Raw genomic sequence first — 21684 nt, forward strand, 5'->3', positions numbered from 1 at the left:
TTTCTTGGATTCGACTGAATATCACAACAGTTTTCTAGCAAATTCTCATTTTTCTATAAACCAAATTGGGTTAGACTACAATAACTTGCCAAAAAGTTTTCTAACTAAACAGATATTTAATATATACTGCTTTATCTCTGAAACTGATAAATTGCCAAATATGGGCATAAGCATATGAAGAGAAATTATATTAGCAACTGCTAGTAAAATTAGAGTATCTATCTTAGGAAAATAGGCATGTAGACAAAAAACAGATTATATAGCAAATGGTAGAAAGCAGAGGAAATAATGAAAACTAAAAAGTGAAAGCATAAGATCAGAATTAAAATAAAATCAATTACATTCTTTAGAAAATTAATTCAGATGAAATAAACACAACAGAAAATAACAGCTTCTATTGGATGAAAAAAATTCCAGCTGCAAGCCACCTGTAAATCTTGCCTAAAATGAAGTGATTCAGAAAAGTTGAAAGTATAGGCAAAGATATATTAAAGTATACCTATTATCAATATCAGAAAAAGTTGAACTCAAGATGAAATATGTGAATAGAACAGAGTATTGCTTTATAATATTAAAGACCATAATCCCAATGAAGATATAAATTATCTTGAGTCTTAGGTAGCAAGTAGCAAAGCACAAGAAATGTTTTTTTAAAAAAATAAATTTATTTATTTATTTTTTGGCTGTGTTGGGTCTTCGTTGCTGTGTGCGGGCTTTCTCTAGTTGCCGCTAGTGGGGGCTACTCTTCGTTGCAGTGCGTCATTGCGTTGGCTTCTCTTGTAGAGCACGTGCTCTAAGCGTGCGGGCTTCAGTAGTTGTGTCACATGGGCTCAGTAGTTGTGGCTCACAGGCTTAGTTGCTCCGCAGCATGTGGGATCTTCCTGGATCAGGGCTTGAACCCATATCCCCTGCATTGGCAGGCAGATTCTTAGCCACTGTGCCAGCAGGGGAGTCCCCAGAAACGTCTTCATAAAACAAACTACAGACACAATGAGGGATATAAAGATGTATTTGAATATATATGGGGGACATGCCTTAATTTTTAAGATATTTTATGCCTAAATTAATTTATACATTATTTGAAGATATACATAATTAATTTAGGTACAATAATTCCATTGAGAAATAGAAAAAAGAAATGGAATTGCCAGTGGATTTGAAATTCTTAGTCCTTGCAGCTCCTGAAGGCTGGCTGTATATATCCCTTGCCTCAATATTTTAAGATATTTTATACCTAAATTAATTTATACATTCAATCTATTTCAGTCAGATTCCTTCCATAAAGATTTATGTTTTGTTTTTGTATCTGTTTTTTTTTTTTTGTCTTTTGACTTAGATGAAGATAGAAAGTCATGTTGGAAACAAAACTTAAGAGACAAAGTCATCAAAATTCTGAGAAAGAAGAGTAATAAGAAGAGACTTGGTCTATTAGATATCAAAATATTCTTAAAGCTAAAGTAGTCATTCACCAAAAAAATCAAAAGAAAAATAATGTACAACTCAACCGAACAGAATAAACAACATAGAAATAGAACAAAGTATGTATGGAAAATTAGTTATGATGAGGGTAGAATTTCTAATGAATGAAAAAATTAACAAATGTTTTGGGGAAAACTGGATGGCCATAGAGAAAAATCTCTCACTTATCTTAAAATAAGTGGGGGCTTCCCTGGTGGTGCAGTGGTTGAGAGTCCGCCTGCTGATGCAGGGGACACGGGTTCATGCCCCGGTCCGGGAAGATCCCACATGCCGCGGAGCGGCTGGGCCTGTGAGCCATGGCCGCTGAGCCTGTGCGTCCAGAGCCTGTGCTCAGCAACGGAAGAGGCCACAACAGTGAGAGACCCGCGTAAGGCAAAAAAAAAAGAAAAAGAAGTTCAAAATGAATAAGAAACATAAAACATTAAAATAAAATAAAGGCATACCATAAAAATAGAAAAATATTTTAAAAATATATACTTAGAAATAACTTTTCTAAGTGAGTTTGGATGGTGGGAGATCAGATTTTTTTAACTCGAAGGTTAATTTTTTTTAATGAATAAATCTTACTATTTAAAATCTATATTTGAAACCAACTCTATGAGACTTAATTCATATGCAATTAGATGCAGAGCATTTTAAGTGCTGAATTTGACCCATTTTGACATAGGTACACACCAATGTTACCATCACCATATTCAAGATACATAACACTTGCATCGTCACAAAATGTTCTCTTCTACTCCTTTCCCAGTCAATCCTCATTTTCTACCTCCAGGTTGAAGCAAACATGGATGTACTTCCTATCATTATAGATGAGGTTTATTCATCCTGGAGTTCTGTACAAATGAAACCACACAATATGTGCTATTTTGTGTCTGGCTTCTTTCCCTCAAGATAAGTATTTGAAATTCATCCATGTTGTTGCATGTTTCAAGGATTCATTTTTTTAACAGACAAGTAATATTCCATCGAATGCATATATGATGACTTCTTTATTTGTTGGGGGCATTCCTTTCTCAGTTTTTGGCTATTATGAATAAAATTTCTGGGAACATCTGTGTCCAAATCTTTGTAGGGATCTATAGTAAGCTGAGGAATAGCCTCCAGAAAAATCAGGTCCTAATCCCTGGAACCCATAAATGTTACCTTTTATGGGAAAAGGGTTTACACAGATATGATTAAGCTAAACATTTTGAGATGGGGAGATTAGCTTGAATTAGGCAGATGGGGTCTAAATGCCATCACAAGTGTCCTTAGAAGACAGACAGAGGAAGATTAGACATACAGGGAAGGGAAGGTGATGTGAAGACAGAGCAGAGAGAGATTTGAAGATGCTGGCTGTGAATATTGGGGTAATGCTGTCCCAAGCCAAGGAATGTCCTCAGCCACCAGTGCCTGGAAGAGACAAGGAACAGATTCTCCCCCTAGAACTCCTGAAGGAAAAGCAGGCCTGCCAACACCTTGTGCTAAGATTTCGAACTTTTGGTCTCCTGATCTGTGGGAGAATACACTTCTGTTATAGCAAGCTACACTATTTGTGGTAATTTTTTACAGCGGCCATAGGAAACTAACACAAGAAGTACATTTTGAGTTTTCTTTTTTTTTAATTTTGATTTTTATCAGGTAACTACCTAGGAATATCATTGCTAGATTGTGTAGTAAGTATAGGTTTAACTTGATAAGAAACCACTAAATTCTTTTCCAAAACTGCTGCACCCTTTTCAGTTTTCACTAGCAATAAATGAGTTTCATGTATTCCATATTCTCATCAGCACTTCTTATTCTCTGTTTTCATTTGTTTGTTTAGTTCTAACCATTCTAGTAGGTGTATAATGTTACCTCAATATAGTCTTAATTTGCATTTTTCTGATGACTAAAGATCAGAGCAACTTTCATCGTACTTATTTTGTCCATTTGTATAGTTTCTTTTGTGAAGTACTTTCTCAGATATTGTGCCCCTTTAAAGAAACCTGAATTGTCTTCTTGTGAAGATCTGAGAGTTCTTTACGTAGTTAGGTAAAAGTCCTTTAACAGATATGTGTATTAAAAAATGTTTTCTCCCAAGTTTGGCTTGCCTTTTATGTTGTTAATGTGTATTTCAAAGAACACAGGTTTTTAATTTTGATGAAATCAATTTTTAATGTTTTATGATATCTATCTGCCCCAGAGTCAGAAGGATTTTGCAACTAGTTTGTTCCTGATGTATAATAACTGTGTAGCAACTTGTAGCTACCTCAGCCCTCCTGAACTGTGAACTCCCCCCTCAACTTGGTAAGACCAATGTGCTGTGCTTGGGATCCCTCTCCCTGCTCTGTAATGTGTCTCCCAAAAATGAAACGTGATGTGATTGTAAAGCTTACCTCATTTGCTTTCATTCTTTCAGGAATCCAACTCATGTGTTACCTGTTGCCTAATATGCTCAATTTTACAGTTTGTTCGTGGTCAGAAGGTAAATCTTGTCTCTTTTATCTATTGTGGCTGGAGGTAGAAGTCTCTGAAATGATATTTTTTAAGAATAAAGAAATTATTAAACATTGCCTGGGCAGGGGATGCTATTAAACCCTATTAAAAGACAAATTATGAACTGTGAGTAATTTTTGCCATATACATGTCAATGAGTTAACAACCTTAGTATGGATTAAATGGTCTACTGTTTAAAATAGAAAAATATCTCAATAGAAGATGCACAATGGATCAGATAATTTGCAAAATAAAAATATAAAAATAGCTGGCATGGCCTTGACAGTTACGTTTCTGAAGTGTACTTTGGCCATATAAATGTAAAATATAAATACTCCTTGAAGATTACATGCATTTGCTCTGGGAAAGTAACTCTAGCTAGCTGCTTTAAATTTTTTGTAATAACTTACTTCCTCTGGTGCCTGATGATTATTAAACCAAAGCCTCCGCTGAATAGACAGCATACAAAACAATCCTCTTCCCCAAACCCAAACCCACTTACATCTCCACTGGACTAAGAATGCACTCTTGACTTAGAGGTTGCTCAGTCATCATCTGATTGATGAGATGAGCTGGGATTTGAATTTATAGTCAGAGAGGGGAGGAGTGCAAATTTAAAGGTCTCACTGTACTCCACGCAAAATAACCCAAAATCTCTGATCCCAGACAACTGTCACATTCTGCAAATGCTCAAGTAGAAAAGCCTGGTGGCCTCCAACAAAGTAGGTATTAAGCAGGAGTTACAAGTAAATGGCAGGAGCTAGAACCGGAAGTTGTGGAGACATAAAAGATGAAGTGGGTAGTATAAATTTAGCCAGGGTGAATAAACAAAGCAGGAGGAGAGAAAGAGAAGCAGATTACCAGAGAAAGATTACTGGAGTGGGAAGACAGAGAACGAGAGAATCTTCCCTGCTTTCCCCCCAGTTACCGAGCTCTCTGGTTTCCAGCCTTTTCTGAGATTTATTTTGTGCTCCTGAGTTCTACTTGTAACGGACAAGCATTTCATTTGCTTGTCTAGCACACTTGTCCATTTTTGCGTACTTAATTTTCTTAGGGAATCTATTCTTCCATTCGACACGATCTTATGGTAACTCTCAGCCACCATTTCCCACCTGTCCCTATGCTTACCACCCTGCTTATCAAAATGGAGAAAACACCCCTCTTTCAATCAATATTCCACTAGTGCTTTTAGTTTCATTCCCTCTTTCCTTCTTAATGATCTTACTGTTTCACATACCCCTTCTCTCTCTGGTATTAACAATACTTCCACCTTAGATTGAGATCATTGGAAACAGACTCTGAAACAGTGATTTGTGTGAAAAATATAGACGGGGGGCTGCGCAGTCTCGGGAAGAATATCTATAAATGAGCAAGGGAAGCAGGACTTGGCAGAAGGAAAATGAGTGGCTTTTCCAATAGAGGTCTCAGCCAGTCCTGTGGAGATATAGCATGGTCCTTCAGAGCCGTCCCTAATTAAAGCAAAGGGCTGGGTTAGGGTAAGAGTTGAGTGAGCTCTGAATGAGGCAATATGAAGACATGCCCTATAAATGGGGTTCTCAGGGAGATAGCTGGCAGTCAGGTCAAATTGTGACTATTCTGTGAACACGGGGCTTTCTCAGGAACTCTAAACTGACAAAGATTCTCTCCTTGCTGAAATTCTACTCAGTCTCCCCTCAACTCTCTTCTCAACTAGACTTTGACTTTTGAGCTTCCATTTCATCTCTGCATTGTGCAAATTTAGCAAGAACCCTACTAAGTCAGTTTAGCCATATTCCTCCGTTCTCGATATCTGATCACTCTTGGTATCTAATTGGGTTCCCCCTCCTCTACCATCCCCCAAGTGATGTCTGGTCACCCTGGCCTGCCTTTGGTAAGAATCTCATTAGGCCAATTTAGCCAGAATCCCCTCTTCACTGTGATGTTTCCTCTTAGTAATTTTCCATCCACTGACCCCCACCTTTCTCCCTGACTGTAAATTGTGAATTTTCCTTATTGTATTCAGAATTGAGCCCAGTTCTCTATACTGAGGTCTCTTTTCCCCTATGTTATTAGTTTTTCTGAATAAAACCTGCTTTTACCACTTTACTGTCCAGCTCTGTTTAATCTTTGACAAAACCTACTTTGACTTCTCCGGTGACTCTTAGGCTGTTGGTTTTCATTGGTACTATGGCTGCAAGGCTGATGATTTTCAAGCTACGATGGAACTGGCAAGAAGGAGCTGGGAACAGGCAAGTTAAAAATGCCACGTAGCTCACTGTTCTTACCAAGGCTTTTGTTTTTTTTGAATAAATTCCCCTTGGGTTGTTGTAAGTCTTTGGTTAATTTTCAGAGTACTGAAAAAGTTCATAATTTTGGCCAATGTCCTCATTGTTTTTATGAAGAAGAAAGTTTTCAGAGGTCCTCATTCCATCACTCCAGAAGTGCTTCTGCTTATCTTGGAATTTAGACAATCGTGCTGTAAAAATCTACTGACATAAGGTGCATAGGTTCTAAAAATTAGAGACAGAGATATACTGTAGTGATTCCCCCTGGCTCTGCTTTTCTTATGATATGAAATGACAGGTGAGAGTTAACCATCCTTTGGGAGGAGCTGGCTGACTTTAATGGCATAGCCCTCCTCCACCATGAATCTCTTGTGAGTTAAAACAGAGTGTGGAATGCCTACTGTTGGCTAAAAGACTGCTTCGTTGTATCTTAGTTTCAGAATCTGGACCATTTTTCCAAGCCTTTCAGGCCTCCAACTCTCCTGTTAATTCCACAGTTTCATTTAACCTATTTCTTCTGGACAAGTGTAGAATTTTATAGTTCAAATCCCTTCTCCAGGGCTTCCCTGGTGGCACAGTGGTTGAGAATCTGCCTGTTAATGCAGGGGACACGGGTTCGAGCCCTGGTCTGGGTAAATCCCACATGCCACGGAGCAACTAGGCCCGTGAGCCACAACTACTGAGCCTGCGCGTCTGGAGCCTGTGCTCCGCAACAAGAGAGGCCACAACAGTGAGAGGCCCACGCACCGCGATGAAGAGTGGCCCCTGCTTGCCACAACTAGTGAAAGCCCTCGCACAGAAACGAAGACCCAACACAGCCAATAAACAAATAAATTAATTAATTAATTAAAAGAAGGCTCAACATTAAAAAAAAAAAATCCCTTCCCCAAATGTCTTGGAGTAAAGAGATGCTCATGTGTGATAAACATCAAGATCAAAGGTGTTGCTTGAGATAATTTCAATCTGTTTGTTTGCTTTTTAAAATTTATTTATTTTATTCATTTGTCTTTGGTGGTGTTGCTCAGGCTTTCTCTAGTTGCGGATTGCAGGGGCTACTCTTCGTTGCTCAGACTTCTTCTTGCGGTAGCTTCTCTTGTTGTGGAACACAGGCTCTGAACGTGGGCTTCAGTAGTTGTGGCTCGCAGGCTTAGTTGCTCTGCAGCATGTGGGATCTTCCCGGACCAGGGCTCAAACCCATGTGCCCTGCATTGGCAGGCAGATTCTTAACCACTGCACCACCAGGGAAGTCCCAATCTTTATGTTTAGACACTTCCGTTCACCTCACTGGAGGGAAATACAGCCATAAGTGGTAGAAATAGTTTGATGAGACTTGTGTGCAGGGACTTTTTGTCCTCGGCTCTACCTCTAAGTGTGTGCTTTTCCGCAGTTTTTTCCACACTGAAATTCTCATCAGAGGAGACAATTTAGCAACATTTCCCACATGCTTTGACATTTTTTTTTTTTTTTGAGGAAAATGTTTCATTCTATTAGGTTAATTCCACCCCAAGGTATTTGCATAAGTGGTGTGGGTCTGGCCTTTGACGTTATCTTCCTGAATGTTCTCTGATTGCGCACTCAGGCGTATTGTAGACACAGGGTCTGGTCTCATTGAATCTTGTGCTATCTTTACCAAATCAAATCTGTAAAGTTCACTTGCAATTTAACGTATTGTTTCTGAGTCATCTTGACATTTTGACTTCATAAGTGTAAACTGAAAACTGCATTTACTGGAAATCTGTTTTTAAAAATAAAACAACATAGGCCAGATCCATGACCTACAGATGCATTATAAAATTAGGCAATGCTTATGAGATAATGCTTTTGAAGGAAAATTTAAAAAATAAATTTATATCTGTTTTTAAAGCACATAAAATTGCAAGACTGCGTTGAATAGGAACAGAAAATATACAAGCAATAGTGTAAATTATTAGGATGGAATCTAGTTTTTTAAAAGCCGGGGGGGCGGTCCCTGGTGGCCTAGTGGTTAGGATTCCAGGCTTTCACTGCCATGGCCTGGGTTCAGTCCTAGATTGGGGAACTGAGATTCCACAAACCATGCAGGGCGGCCAAAAAAATAAAATAAAATAAAAGGGAGGCAGAGAGCATAGTCAAATGTTAAAAGGGTGACGATGTTTAGCATTGTTAAAAGAACTGACTGGGAAGTTTCTCTTTATTTCAAAGTTATAAATATAAATAAGTACGATTTTTGGCATAGCGTGCCTATATTTGAAAATCAGTGCATAATGGTTTTTATTAATAGAACCTTTGCATAATTCATAATAAATGATTCTAGTAATATTGAAAGTTGAAATTTTCCTGGCAGATAATTTTTATTAGCGACTTAAAGAGTCTAGAGTTATTTCTTGCTGCTGAATGGGATCACAATATGACCAATTCCATCACTTTATTTTTCTTAAGCATTTAGAAATACTCAGGCATGTTGGCATTTAGAGGTAAACAAAATGGCTAAGCGGGGGTGAAGAGGAACTTAGAGTATGCTTACCTTATATATTCTAAGGTTAAGAATTTGGGGCAGTTATAAAAGGTTTTTTTTGGGGGGGTGGGTGTAGGATACCTGGGAAATTTGAATATAGACTGAGTATTAATTAGGTGACACTAGGAGATTATTATAAATTTTGCCAGGTGTGAAAAATGTCACTGTGATCATATAGAAATAGATGTTTACTTTTCAGGGGTGCACACTAAAATATACAGAGGTGAGATATTGTAACATCTGAGGGAAGCGAAGAGGAGATGGTGAAGTTACTTCTGAGTGGAGCCCGAAGCGTTCGGTTCTAACAAGTTCAAGCTGAACCACCCACTGAGGGTTATGTCTCCCTGGCGAAAATCAGCCCCAACACATCCCAGTTCCTGCTGGTCTCCTCCTGAGATGTGGTGGTGCATCTCTACCATGGGCTGGCCATTCAGCTCAAGTACCAGCACCCAGCGCTCTCTCGGATGTGCGTTCAATGGTCTGACACATGCCTGGAGTGGGGGGATCAAACCCTCGACTGAAAACACATGATTCCAGCACTGATCAGGGAGATCTGGCTGGAACCCATGATGCCCCTACCAGATGTGTTGAATACTGTTCAGAAGTGAATGTGGTAGTTACTGGGCCTTGGGATCAGACAGTTAAATTGTGGCATCCCAGAACTCCTTGTAATGCTGTGACCTTCTGTCTATGAGTAACACCCTCTCTGTTTGGAGATCAGCTGATTGTGGACAAGGTGGGCAGTAAAGTGTTAATGTGGGAATTACAGAACACGGGTTACGTGCAGCAGTGCCGGGTGTCCAACTTGACGTACCAGGCTCGCTGCCTTTGAACATTTTCATATAAGCAGTTTTGTATTAAGCTCAGTTGAAGGCCAAGTGGCAGCTGAGTACTTGCTCCCAAGCCCTGAGATACAGAAGAAGCATGTCTTCAAGTGTCAAAGAAAATAATATTGAGCAGATTTGTCCTGTCAATGCCATTTCTTTTAACAACATCTACGGTACGTTTGCTATGGGTGGTTCTGATGGATTTGTAAATATTTTGGGTCCAGTTAACAAGAAGCGACGGCGCTGGTTCTGTAGATACCCCACCAGCATCACACCACTTTTCTTCAGTAATGATGGGACTACACTTGCAATAGCGTCATTATATATGTATAAAACGATGACATGGGACATCCTGAAGATGGCATCTTCTCATTTGCCAAGAGACAGATGCAGAAAAAAAACCTAAGTCCACCTAATCATCTCCTGAAAGTAGTTTCTCTACGGAAAGCTTTTCTGCTTCCTACAAATCGTACTTACCCCCTGGATGTGTTAGAGCCATCGCTGTTACATTATTTAGTATGGATTTCTCTGTTTTCTGTCTTACGAAAATCTTGTCTGTGTGTCTTTCCATACTGACTTTGTGTAGAATGACGATTCTTTGTTTCTTTTGTATTTGTTCTTTACTCTAAAATACTTCGACAGAAGAAAACTAAAAGAAACAAATATGGCAAAATTTTAAAATCTAGGTGATGGATACATAAAGGAGTGTTCATGATACCCTTTTCTCAACTCTTCTATATATTTGAAAGTTTCAATAATAATTTAAAAAATGTTTTGTAGCTGAAAAAAGTGTTTTGGCAACTGAGATTTTGCAACATGTGGATTAGCAAAATTTTTATTACCTTTTTCTGTTTTTTTCTAAATTTTCTAAAGCCTTATAAAACTTTAAAATATAAATCAGAATCAAATATTTGATTAATTGCTTGCTTTGAAAGTAATTGAATATAAAGGAATATAACAGTTCATCTAAAAACTGTTTCTCATCTTTTTCTTTATTCTATCTTTTTTCCTCCTTCTTTGCAATGTGATACAATTTCTATAAAAGGTTTCTAAACGAGATAACATAAATAAGAAGTAAACAGTAAAGTCAGGGCCACGAAACAGTAAAGTAGAGCCAGTAATGAGACTATTGCTCGAAAAAGAGAGTCTTACATCCTAAACGTTTACCAGCAAAGGGCCACAGATTTGGTTCTTAGCTTTCTAGGTATAAGTTTAAAAACAGGAATATGAACAGTTATATCATTCAGAGTGCTCATAAAATAAAGGCAAATTATTCACCCAGGAGAAGCACAAAAATTTCTGGTTTGAAGTTTATCCTAAATAGGATCTGTGTGATATAATGAACAAAAAGCCCTAAACAATATGCTTAGGATAACTACAGCAAAGGAGTTTTGGGGGAGTGTGTCTTAATGTAGGCAGTTGTCATTATGACAAAAAAATAATCACTGAAAATAAACCTATCAGGGCCAATACCATGGCATCATGCAGGTAAGCAGCAACTCAGAGGTCTTGAGAGATTTTTGGAGCATCTTGAACAAACCTTCTTAAGCGGTTTCAAGAACCCACAGGGAATTGCTAGACAAACATTAAGAGTTTTAGGGAGCCTGTAAGTTGTGTATGTTAGCGGGCATGAATGGGCATGAACACATTTTTCTGAGGATAGGTTTTTTAGCTTTTATCAGAAGGATCTTTGCTTCAGAAAAGAGTGAGAACCACTAATTTATAGAAATAAAGAGGCTACACATCCATTAGGGATATCTTTTTCTTGATGAGCTTTTCAAAAATATATATGATAATAAGCTTTTAGACTGTGCTCTCTGACTGCTTCTCAGAATGAAAAAATTCTGCATGTCCTCTAAAAGAGGAAAACATATATCCCATGAGTCAGCTCACCAGAGCAGGCTGGACCACCGATAAAAGCTGAGGCACTGATTTAGGACTGATTGGTAGAGAAACCTGCTTCATATATGCCTGGAGGTAAGGCCAGTGTGTATTTTCAGGAAAGATGAAGGTTGTTATAAAAAATAATTTTGTGTATACTCCAAATGAAATGAAAAAAAAATTCATGTACTGCATTGATAAGTTTAACACGAATATTTTTAAAGCTGGTGTAATCAGAAGCTTATCTTAAACATTACAAAATAACAGTTAAATAAATCACCCATAGACAGTCTGGCTTTGAGTGATGCAATTTCCTGGAACAATGTACTAACATAAATTGCTTTGAAAAATGTATCCCTCTGTAACTGAATGAGATACCTTGCCGAATGGTGTTTTAGCTGTAAATAAATTAAAAATTTTCTTTCTGGCAGTAATGAGTCAGGCCAGAAGTTTCTTGAGGTCTTAGCTACATCATAAGTATAAAAATTTATTATGCATCTTGTGTGTGTGAGTACAAATTAAGATTTCACATATATTTTATATATTAAGAAAATATATATTGACTATATATAAGTATATTATATTTACATATATAGCCTTAATATATTTTTCTTAATATATAAAATATATACTATATGAAATCTTAATTCTTACATACATATGTATATATATACATACATGTGTATATATATTCTTAATATATAAACTATACAAAATATGTCTATGTATTTATATATCTATATCTATGTATCTATATCTATCTGTATCTATATCATCTATATCTATATCTATATCTATCCCGGAGAGATTGAATAACTTGCTTAAGGTTTTACACTGTATGTAAATGGTGCAGTGGGATTCAAACCAAGGCAGTGTATGTCCAGAGTGTACTCTTTGGCCATTAAGCTAGTCCCTCCATATGCAATAATACAGTCATGCTATTTGCTTATAAAAGAATATACCTTTCCACTGTTTGTGTCTGGTCTAGGAGCCATGCATCTATTGCACTCAAAATGCTGTTCAATTATTAAAGAACAAGTTAGTATGAAAGGAGTATCTATCCCTATTATTTTCACCTGGAAACAACTAACTCCTCTGTCAAGAGCATTTGTATGGGGTTTCCCTGGTGGCTCAGTGGTTGACGGTCCACCTGCCGATGCAGGGGACGCGGGTTCGTGCCCCGATCCGGGAAGATCCCACATGCCGCGGAGCGGCTGGGCCCGTGAGCCATGTCTGCGGAGCCTGTGCTCCGCAACGGGAGAGGCCACAACAGTGAGAGGCCCGCGTACAGCAAAAAAAAAAAAAAAAAAAAAAAAGAGCATTTGTATAGTGAACATTTTATTTAAGGTTTCACAGCTGAGAGAAGTCTAGAGCAGCTAATACAATAGCTGGATGTCTCCTTTTAGGCAGCTACTGTTTGAGTGTAGGAAGTATTGTTTCATTTGTATGAATTAAGAGTGTCCACTAAAATGGTTTGTTCTTCATTCTTTCAAATTTCTCCAGCCAGCTTTATGACTGTTTACACCAGAATTGACACAGCAATTCTACTCTAGGGGTTTATCCCAATGAAATTACTTAGGGAGAGCAAAAAAGCTATATTCATGAAGATATCCAGTATGTCTTTATTTGTAAGAGAATATAAGAAAATATTGGGAAGAAAACACCCCAAAGACCTTATATTAAGGGGGATAAAGACAGCTATATCAACACAATGCAATATTATAAAAATATTATGTATAATTATAAAAATTTATAAAATCATGGAAAACGTCTGGCTAAGCATCAAGGATAGCAAAATGCTACTTTATAAACATATACTTAACAACCATTATAATTTCAACAACTAAAATGATATACTTGTAAAAAGAAATGTGAAAGAAATGGAAATAGTCATACTGTGTTGGAATTATAAACATTTGTCATTCTTTCCTTAATCTTGTGATTTTTATTTCATAAATATTTCAAAAATTCCTTGACAAGTTCCTGCATTTTCATTAGAGTTTTTCAGGATTTCATTAGTCATTAATGGACTTCCTCCCTTTTAAATACTGGCTCCTCGACTAATTAGTGGACAAGATTGTGCCAATTAATTAACTTCTCTAGACTGCATTATTTTTTCCCCTGCTGAAGATGGAGGAAATAACACTTAGCTCATAGGATTGTTTAGGTCAAATGAGACAGTGTTTAATACAGTTTCCTACTACACAGTATGTGCTTTAAAAAACCAAAAGAGCCCAAATGGATAAGGAAACTCAGCTACCATTTTGCTGAGTGTTCAGAATTTCACACTAATGTGTGGGACATTACCATTTTATGGTGAGAGAAATCGTTAATAGGTCAGAATGAAAGTTACTCTGTTTTTAACCCTGCTTTGGGATAAATAATGAATCATAAAATACCAAGTATCAGACACAGCTTCATTTTTTTTTTTTATCTTTTAAGGAAAAAAGGTTATTTCAATTAAAAGAAGCTAAAACTCATGAAAAAAAATTTGAAAACTTGAGAAAAAGAGGAAAAAGATGAAACATGGTTTTATGGCTCCCTCCAAAAATATAGCTCCTATTAACATTTAGGGACTGGAAGGGTTTATTCTCAGCTTTTTGTTTCCTATACATAGGATACTTTTCCAAAAGTAATACAGTTATATTTGCAATTTTGTATTTCTCTTTCCACTAGAAATGGTTTGCTTTAAAGCTAGATAGTTTCTATAAACAGAATAGTAAAATGGCAACATAATGTTATATTGATTGGCTAGTATAATTTATTAAAATGTTTTACTCGAGTGCACCTTGTTTTTCACTATTAAAAAATAAAGCTATAATGAACTTTTTTTGCATAAACCTTTTTTGGGTTTTAGGATTATTTCATTATTACTTTAGAATAGTTTTCTAGAGGTAGAATATTGGTTTAAATCATGAATATTTGTAACGATTTTGATATAGAATGATACACTACATTGCTGGCAAAGAATGAATAAAGAATAAGACAAAAAAAAAACATTTTGCAAAATGAATCTATTATTTAAACTTGTCTCTTTTATCTTCCATAACCATATGATAGAATTTTTTGCCGTATTTATTGATCATTTTAGTTTTTCTGTGTGGATTATATATTCATATTGCTTACACACTTATTTTTAGGCACTTCATATTTCATTACCAATTTATATGAATGCTTACATTTAGAAAATTATTACCTTTTAGCATGTTTTCTTCAAGTATTTCTCCAGTGTCTTTCCATTTTAAATTTGATATTTTTAATCAAACAAAATTTTTAAACGTATGTTTTCAAAAGTGTCTATGACTTCTTTTGTAATTTTTAAATTTCACTTCAAATTTTACATCTTTCAACGTTATAAACTTGATAAATATTCAATTCTATATTTTTTAAAAATGTTACGCCATCATTCGGTTTCTTTTATTTGTCTCTAACTATTTTGGTGAAAACTGAATTCAGTTGCTTCATGTTCATTTCCTATCAGAGGAAGGTGTTTGTTTTCACTTTTTTAATAAATTTATTTATTTATTTATGGCTGCATTGGGTCTTTGTTGTTGCGTGCGGGCTTTCTCTAGTTGCAGCGAGCGGGGGCTACTCTTCGTTGTGGTGCGCAGTCTTCTCATTGTGGTGGCTTCTCTTGTTGTGGAGCACGGGCTCTAGGCATGCAGGCTTCAGTAGTTGTGGCTCACAGGCTTAGTTGCTCCGCGACATGTGGGATCTTCCTGGATCAGGCCTCAAACCCGCGTCCCCTGTATTGGCAGGCGGATTCTTAAACACTGAGCCACCAGGTAAGTCCTGTTTTCACTTCTAAGTTCTTTCCCCTTTAGAATTCTTGACTTCCTAAGAGTAAAAAGAAAAAAAATTAAAGAAGAAATGACTCATTCTGAAATGTTATAATTATTATTTCCCTTATCTTTTATTTAAAAAAATCTTTTATTTGAGTAACTGGAAGAAAGTTCTAGAATGTCCTTATTTTCTGATAAATGCTTAAAAATTTGCTTCTTTTCTTACTACTTAGTCAGAAGGAATCTTAGGCAAATTGACAAAACAGCCCTAAATAATCAAAAGTAGATGTAATATGGAAATAGAAACTTAAACTTGAAAAATAAACAAAAAGAAATTAAGTACAAACATACCTCAGTTTACTGTAGTTTGCAGGTATTGTGTCCTTTATAAATTGAAGGTTTGTGGCAACCTTGTGTTGACCAAATCTACTGATGCCATTTTTCCAACAGCATTTAATTTGCTCACTTTGTGTCTCTGTGTCATGTTTTGGAAATTCCCAAAATATTTTTAATTTTTTCATTATTATTATATTTTTATGTGACCTGTGATGAGTGATCTTGGATATTACTGTTGTAAGTTTTTTTGTTTTGTATTATTTAATTAATGTGTACATTTTTTTAAAGATATAGTGCTATCGCACATGTAGTAGTCTATAGTATAGTGTAAACATAGATTTTACATGCACTAGGAAACCAAAAAATCATTGGACTCACTTTATTGTGATATTTGCTTTATTGTAGTGGTCTAGAACTGAACCCACAATATCTCTGAAGTATGCTTGCAATTCTAACTTTTACGAAATGATGTAAAATTTATAAGTACAAATTTGAAGTAAATGCATAATAAATTGATTTCATTTTAGTAAATTACTCTGCTCCGAAAGAGGCTGAAATTTAGTCATTTTAAACAAGTGAGCTTTCTCTCAGAGGAAATCATTTTTAGATTGAGGTGTCTTACTGGGAAGGAAGAACAAAAAGATGGATATTCTTCACATTTGAAAAATGAATATTATTTATAAAAATAAAAGGATATTTAGTCATATCTGATTTATAGATATATTTTTCCTTTAGCTATAAGCACATTCTTTAGAAGAATAGTTTTCGGGATACAAAGTTAATTTTGAAAGATCTTTATAGGTTAAGGCTGTAAGGACAGGTTAAAAAAAAGTTTTCTCCTTTCTAGATCTTTCCATTCTGACAAGCCATCTGCCACCTTCATCTTCGTCTCACCTACCCCAGAAAAGGAGACCAGCAAGCAGGCAATCATCCTACAACTCTGAGGCACTAGCTTTAGACTATGCAATATGGTGTAGCTTTTGTGATACAGTTTATGATTCTCCATATTTAGTGACTATCTTGTTTAATCTATTATAATGATTTATCCTGTTATCCGTTTATTTACTATTCTTCAAGCTATTGACATTTTCTAGGTCCTTCAAATGGTTTCTAAGAATGAGGGAAAATATCCAAAATTAAAACTATTTAGGGACAGCTAAGATATATTTTTCTGTCTGGCTTAATAAAGCATATGGCTTCTCCATGTCTGTATTAGTTTAGTACCTTAAGAAGTCAGCTAGTTACCTGATGACTCTCGGCTTAACAAACTTGAGAGGGAGGTTTTAGGAACACCCTGGCCATTTTTTCTTGCTGAGATAAATGTATACCAAGAGTGGAAATGGAAATGGGTAGAATAAGTATACCGATTCTGAAGCCCAAATTAAATAATATTTTCCTAGTTTGGTGCATTAACTTGAAGCTATATCAGAGGGCAAAGGAAAAAACATCCCAGCACTGGTAGTGCTTCTAATCTAGGTAAAGTGACTAAGTAGTTTTCACATTCAATACGCTCACTTATCCTAAGGAAAACTCTTAGTTTAAATAGACCCCACTATGGAAGATTTTAGATCCTGGAATTATCTTGATCCTTTACACTCTAAATCACAATTCATAGATGAATTGACTTTGGAGGATTTTTGTAAAGACACAAAAATCCTCATGCATTTGAAACCTGCTATTTCTTTCTTTCTTTTTAAAAAACATCTGAATTGGTGTATAACTGCTTTACAATGTGTGTTAGTTTCTGCTTTGTAACATAGTGAATCAGCTCTACATTTACGTATATCCCCATATCTCCTCCCTTTTGAGTCTCCCTCCCACCCTCCCTATCGCACCCCTTTAGGGGAATCCAACCTAGTCCTATGGTTTCCTTTACCTTACTCAAGTTGATAAATCTATCTCCTACCCATACGTTTCTTTTGAACTCCCAAGTCACACATCCCTCTAACTACCCTCCATTATTCTGGGTGACTGACATAGCTCCTTCAACTCAACCTGTCCAAGATTTAACTTATCCTCATCCTCTTCACCCAACCTGATGAAGAGTCAGTCTGTTTCTTCTTCTTTATCTCCTATTCTGCTAGAGGCTATAAGACCCACCTCGTTCAAGCTAGAAATATGGAAAAACCCCTTGACTTTTCTCCCGCATACCTCATACCTCAACAGTCCCCAAGTAGCCCATCCACTGCTACCACCTAAACAAAGCCACTTTTATATTTTCACTTGTACTACCTCCTAACTCATTGCTTTGATAGAAATTGCTGGGAAAAAACCCACTTTGAGGTTTATGACCTTTAAGCAACCCCCATCCACACATACAACCACTGAATACTGTTGTCTTGAAATGTTATTTCATGATTTTATAAGACGGTGGATAAAGTATTCAAATCCTACAATCACTAGCTATAAAAGCTGCTAACAAAGTTTGACTGAAAGAGAGCAGCTTGAATGTGGGCACCATTCATGGGTTTGGAATATGTGAGCGTGTTGACTGACATGGTAGACATGTGCTAGAGGATGGTGAATTGTTCTTGCCCTGGTGTTCCAGACCCTGAACTCCTGGCCAGTCTAACCTCTTAATGTCCAATCACCTTCAAATCAAGCAGCTCTCCAACACACACACAAAGCCTCAGAAGATTCTGTTGTACATCTTAAAAATGTTTTCCACCAGACAAAGGACCCAACTTTCTGGTTATTAAGAGAATGCCCACCCACTCAGATCTGCCCTGTCGCTATACCCTCACCGCATACTGAACTCAGCCTGCATCTTAATCCCCTTTTTGACTAAACTGTGTCTCCTTTTATTCCTTCTGTGCGTTGTGAGGTAGCGTTATTTGCTTGTATTTCCCTCATACTCTGTAAATCAAAGTGTCTATAAAAGATAGACATTCTGAGAGACAAAATCTGCTTTACTGTCCTCTGGAGCTAGAACATTAGTCTTGGCAGACTGACATTCTGGTTTTTCTACACCCAGTACTTTACCTGTTCTCCATATAGCAGCCAGAGTGATCTTTCTGAAAAACAAACACAAGCTCATATCATACCCCTACTTATTGGCTCTCCTTTCCCTTAAGATCAAGCTCCATATTAATTTCTCATTTATGCCATACTTCCAGGTCTTCTAAAATATTTTTTTGTTATACCTAGAATGTTCTTCCATCTTTCTCTCTTTTATTTTTTTTTGCGGTACGCGGGCCCCTCACTGTTGTGGCCTCTCCCGTTGCGGAGCACAGGCTCCGGACGCGCAGGCTCAGCGGCCATGGCTCATGGGCCCAGCCGCTCCGCGGCATGTGGGATCCTCCTGGACCGGGGCACGAACCCGTGTCGCCTGCATCGGCAGGTGGACTCTCAACCACTGCACCACCAGGGAAGCCCTCTTTTACTTTTTAAGCCAAGGTTCATGCACTCCATAAATCTCAACTTTGCTATAACTTCCTCAGAAATACCTGCTCTACCTCTCATAATACATCATACTTCTTAGGCCAACTCACCTTATAATTATGAATTCAATGTCTGTACTGATTTTACTCTCCTTGAGAGCTGAGACAGTGTTTGGCTTTTCAATTCTGTGTCCCTAAATGAAATAGAAAACAATGCCTCTTTTGGATATTGAATCCGTATAATCTCTCAAAACAAAGAGGCAGGACTACATTATCTTTCTAGCTAAAAATTATGGTTTTATGAGTCAGAAATTAGAACATTAGTCGCTCAGCCTGGGAAGTCCAGTGAAATGACCACAGATGCATGATATTAGAATGATGATTAACTAAAGAACCAAATTTATCAAATAGCCACATCTCCTGCTTCCTAGACAGTGAGAGTTTATTTCCTGAGGATGAGGCGCCAGGAGCCCTGGAGAGGTAGAGGCCATGTTGGCCTCAGATCTCCTTCCCAGGGCCATTGTGCTGCTCCCCACGGAGACCCCCATCAGGGTTTGGTGTTTGGCTGCTGATAGTACACTGACCTTTCCTCCTGACATGTGTTACAATAGATCCAGCCTCTTTTCCTGGGGGGACTTGAGTAACAACAAGGGTCTGAAAGGACTTCTCGTTTTTTTGTGTTTTACAACCTTTAAAAACCAATTGCTCACCAATCCAACAGATGTGCTCAGGGCTAGAGTGACCTTCCTTCAAGATTCCACATTGATTATTCTAAGAATTCCCTCAACTTAAATTTAAAATGTTAAAACTTTAAAAATGAGCATGGCTTCTAAAGCTATTGAATCCTAAAATTAAATGTCTGCAGTTATTCTTAGAAGTGTGAGGTTGGGTTTGGGAGTGGGAGTGCATGAGGTATGGTCTGGGAAGGACACACATGGCTCTCTTCAGACATTAACTGAGCAGACTTTAATAAAGATATAGCAGAGTTTAATAAGGATTGAGGAGAGTTTAATAAATATGTTGAGAACCAATGAGGTGGCAAAGGACTCATGCAATAGCCTCAGCACCCAAGCTTTCAGCATCTCTAGGGCTGCAGGAGAGGGGCCACCGTACATATTCTGGGTCTTGGGGGAGGAATGTAGTCTCTTCCAAACCATGGCCTATGGAGAATAAATATTCAGAACAGGGCTTCCCTGGTGGCGCAGTGGTTGAGAGTCTGCCTGCCGATGCAGAGGACACGGGTTCGTGCCCCGGTCCGGGAAGATCCCACATGCCGCGGAGTGGCTGGGCCTGTGAGCCATGTCCACTGAGCCTGCACGTCCGGAGCCTGTGCTCCGCAACAGGAGAGGCCACAACAGTGAGAGGCCAACGTACTGCAAAAAAAAAAAAAAAAAATTCAGAATATTTTTTCTTCTAATCTTTGGTCCCTTTAGTTTCCTACCAGAGCCTCACTTTGGCTAAACCCAACCAGAGACCAGAGGACCACAGGCCATGGATGAATCTGGAGGTCCACCTTCAAGGGCACAAAAAGCAGAGTGGAGAGGAGCGGAGAGCAGATCCGAAGCAGCACCTGGAGAGTATTCAGCAGAGGCGGGTATCTGGGTTTGTAAACTGTGGGATCAGATCTGTCCTGAGAGCAGTCAAAACTCAGGCTTCCCAGGGGGCCATATAGGACTGAGGCAAAATGAACGAAACAGACTGAGAACACGAAGGCCAAGAAGTGGGCTGGGGAAGCCTAGAAAGGGAACCAGATGTCAAAGCTGGGGACCAGCAAGAACGACTGAAGGACAAGGGGTTGGAGGAAGACCCGAGGGAAGCGCTCATTACTCCAGGATGGGTCTCAACATTGCCAGGCTTCTGTCTCATAGTCTTTTTATTTTTTATTTTATTTATTTATTTTTATTGGGGTACAGCTGCTTTACAATGTTGTGCTAGCTCCTGCTGCACAGTGAAGTGAACCAGCCACATGTACACACATATCCCCTCCTTTTTGGATTTCCTCCCTATTTAAGTCACCACAGAGCACCGAGTAGATGTCCCCGTGCTATACAGCAGGTCCTCATTAGTTATCTGTTTTATACCTAGTGGTGTATATATGTCAATCCCAATCTCCCAATTCATCCCACCCCCATCTGTACCATTTTTCTAGATTCCACATATACGTGTTAATATACAATATTTGCTTTTCTCTTTCTGGCTTACTTCACTCTGTTTGACAGTCTCTAGGTCCATCCACGTCTCTACATATGACCCGATTTCATTCCTTTTTATGGCCGAGTAATATTTCGTTGTATATACGTATCACATCTTCAATCAATGTGATACACCATATTAACAAATTGAAGAATAAAAACCATATGATCATCTCAATAGATGCAGAAAAATCTTTTGACAAAATTCAACACCCATTTATGATAAAAACGCTCCAGAAAGTGGGCGTAGAGGGAACCTACCTCAACATAATAAAGGCCATATATGACAAACCCAGAGCAAACATCATTCTCAATGGTGAAAAACTGAAAGCATTTCCTCTAAGTTCAGGAACAAGACAAAGATGTCCACTTTTGCCACTATTATTCAACATAGTTTTGCAAGTCCTAGCCAAGGCAATCATAGTCTTTTTAAAGTTAATGTTGATACTAAGTAGGATAAAGGGCCCTGTGCAGTCTTCTCCTAGCCAAAGCATGATCATACAAACTCAAGATCATTCTTAGAGTAATAGCAACTACAAATATTCACAGGCCACATAGCGTCATGTGCAAAACCTTTAGCTCTAAAATG

General features: G+C 37.7%; 1 pseudogene; it reads left to right on the plus strand.

Moving 5' to 3' along the window:
• The first annotated feature begins 2834 nt into the window (after positions 1-2834).
• LOC112401558 (mitotic checkpoint protein BUB3 pseudogene) lies at positions 2835-9940 on the plus strand (annotated as a pseudogene).
• Positions 9941-21684: the final 11744 nt, after the last annotated feature.

Source organism: Neophocaena asiaeorientalis, unplaced genomic scaffold, assembly GCF_003031525.2.
Source record: "Neophocaena asiaeorientalis asiaeorientalis breed wild unplaced genomic scaffold, Neophocaena_asiaeorientalis_V1.1 scaffold123, whole genome shotgun sequence".
In the NCBI taxonomy this organism is placed as follows: Eukaryota; Metazoa; Chordata; class Mammalia; order Artiodactyla; family Phocoenidae; genus Neophocaena; species Neophocaena asiaeorientalis.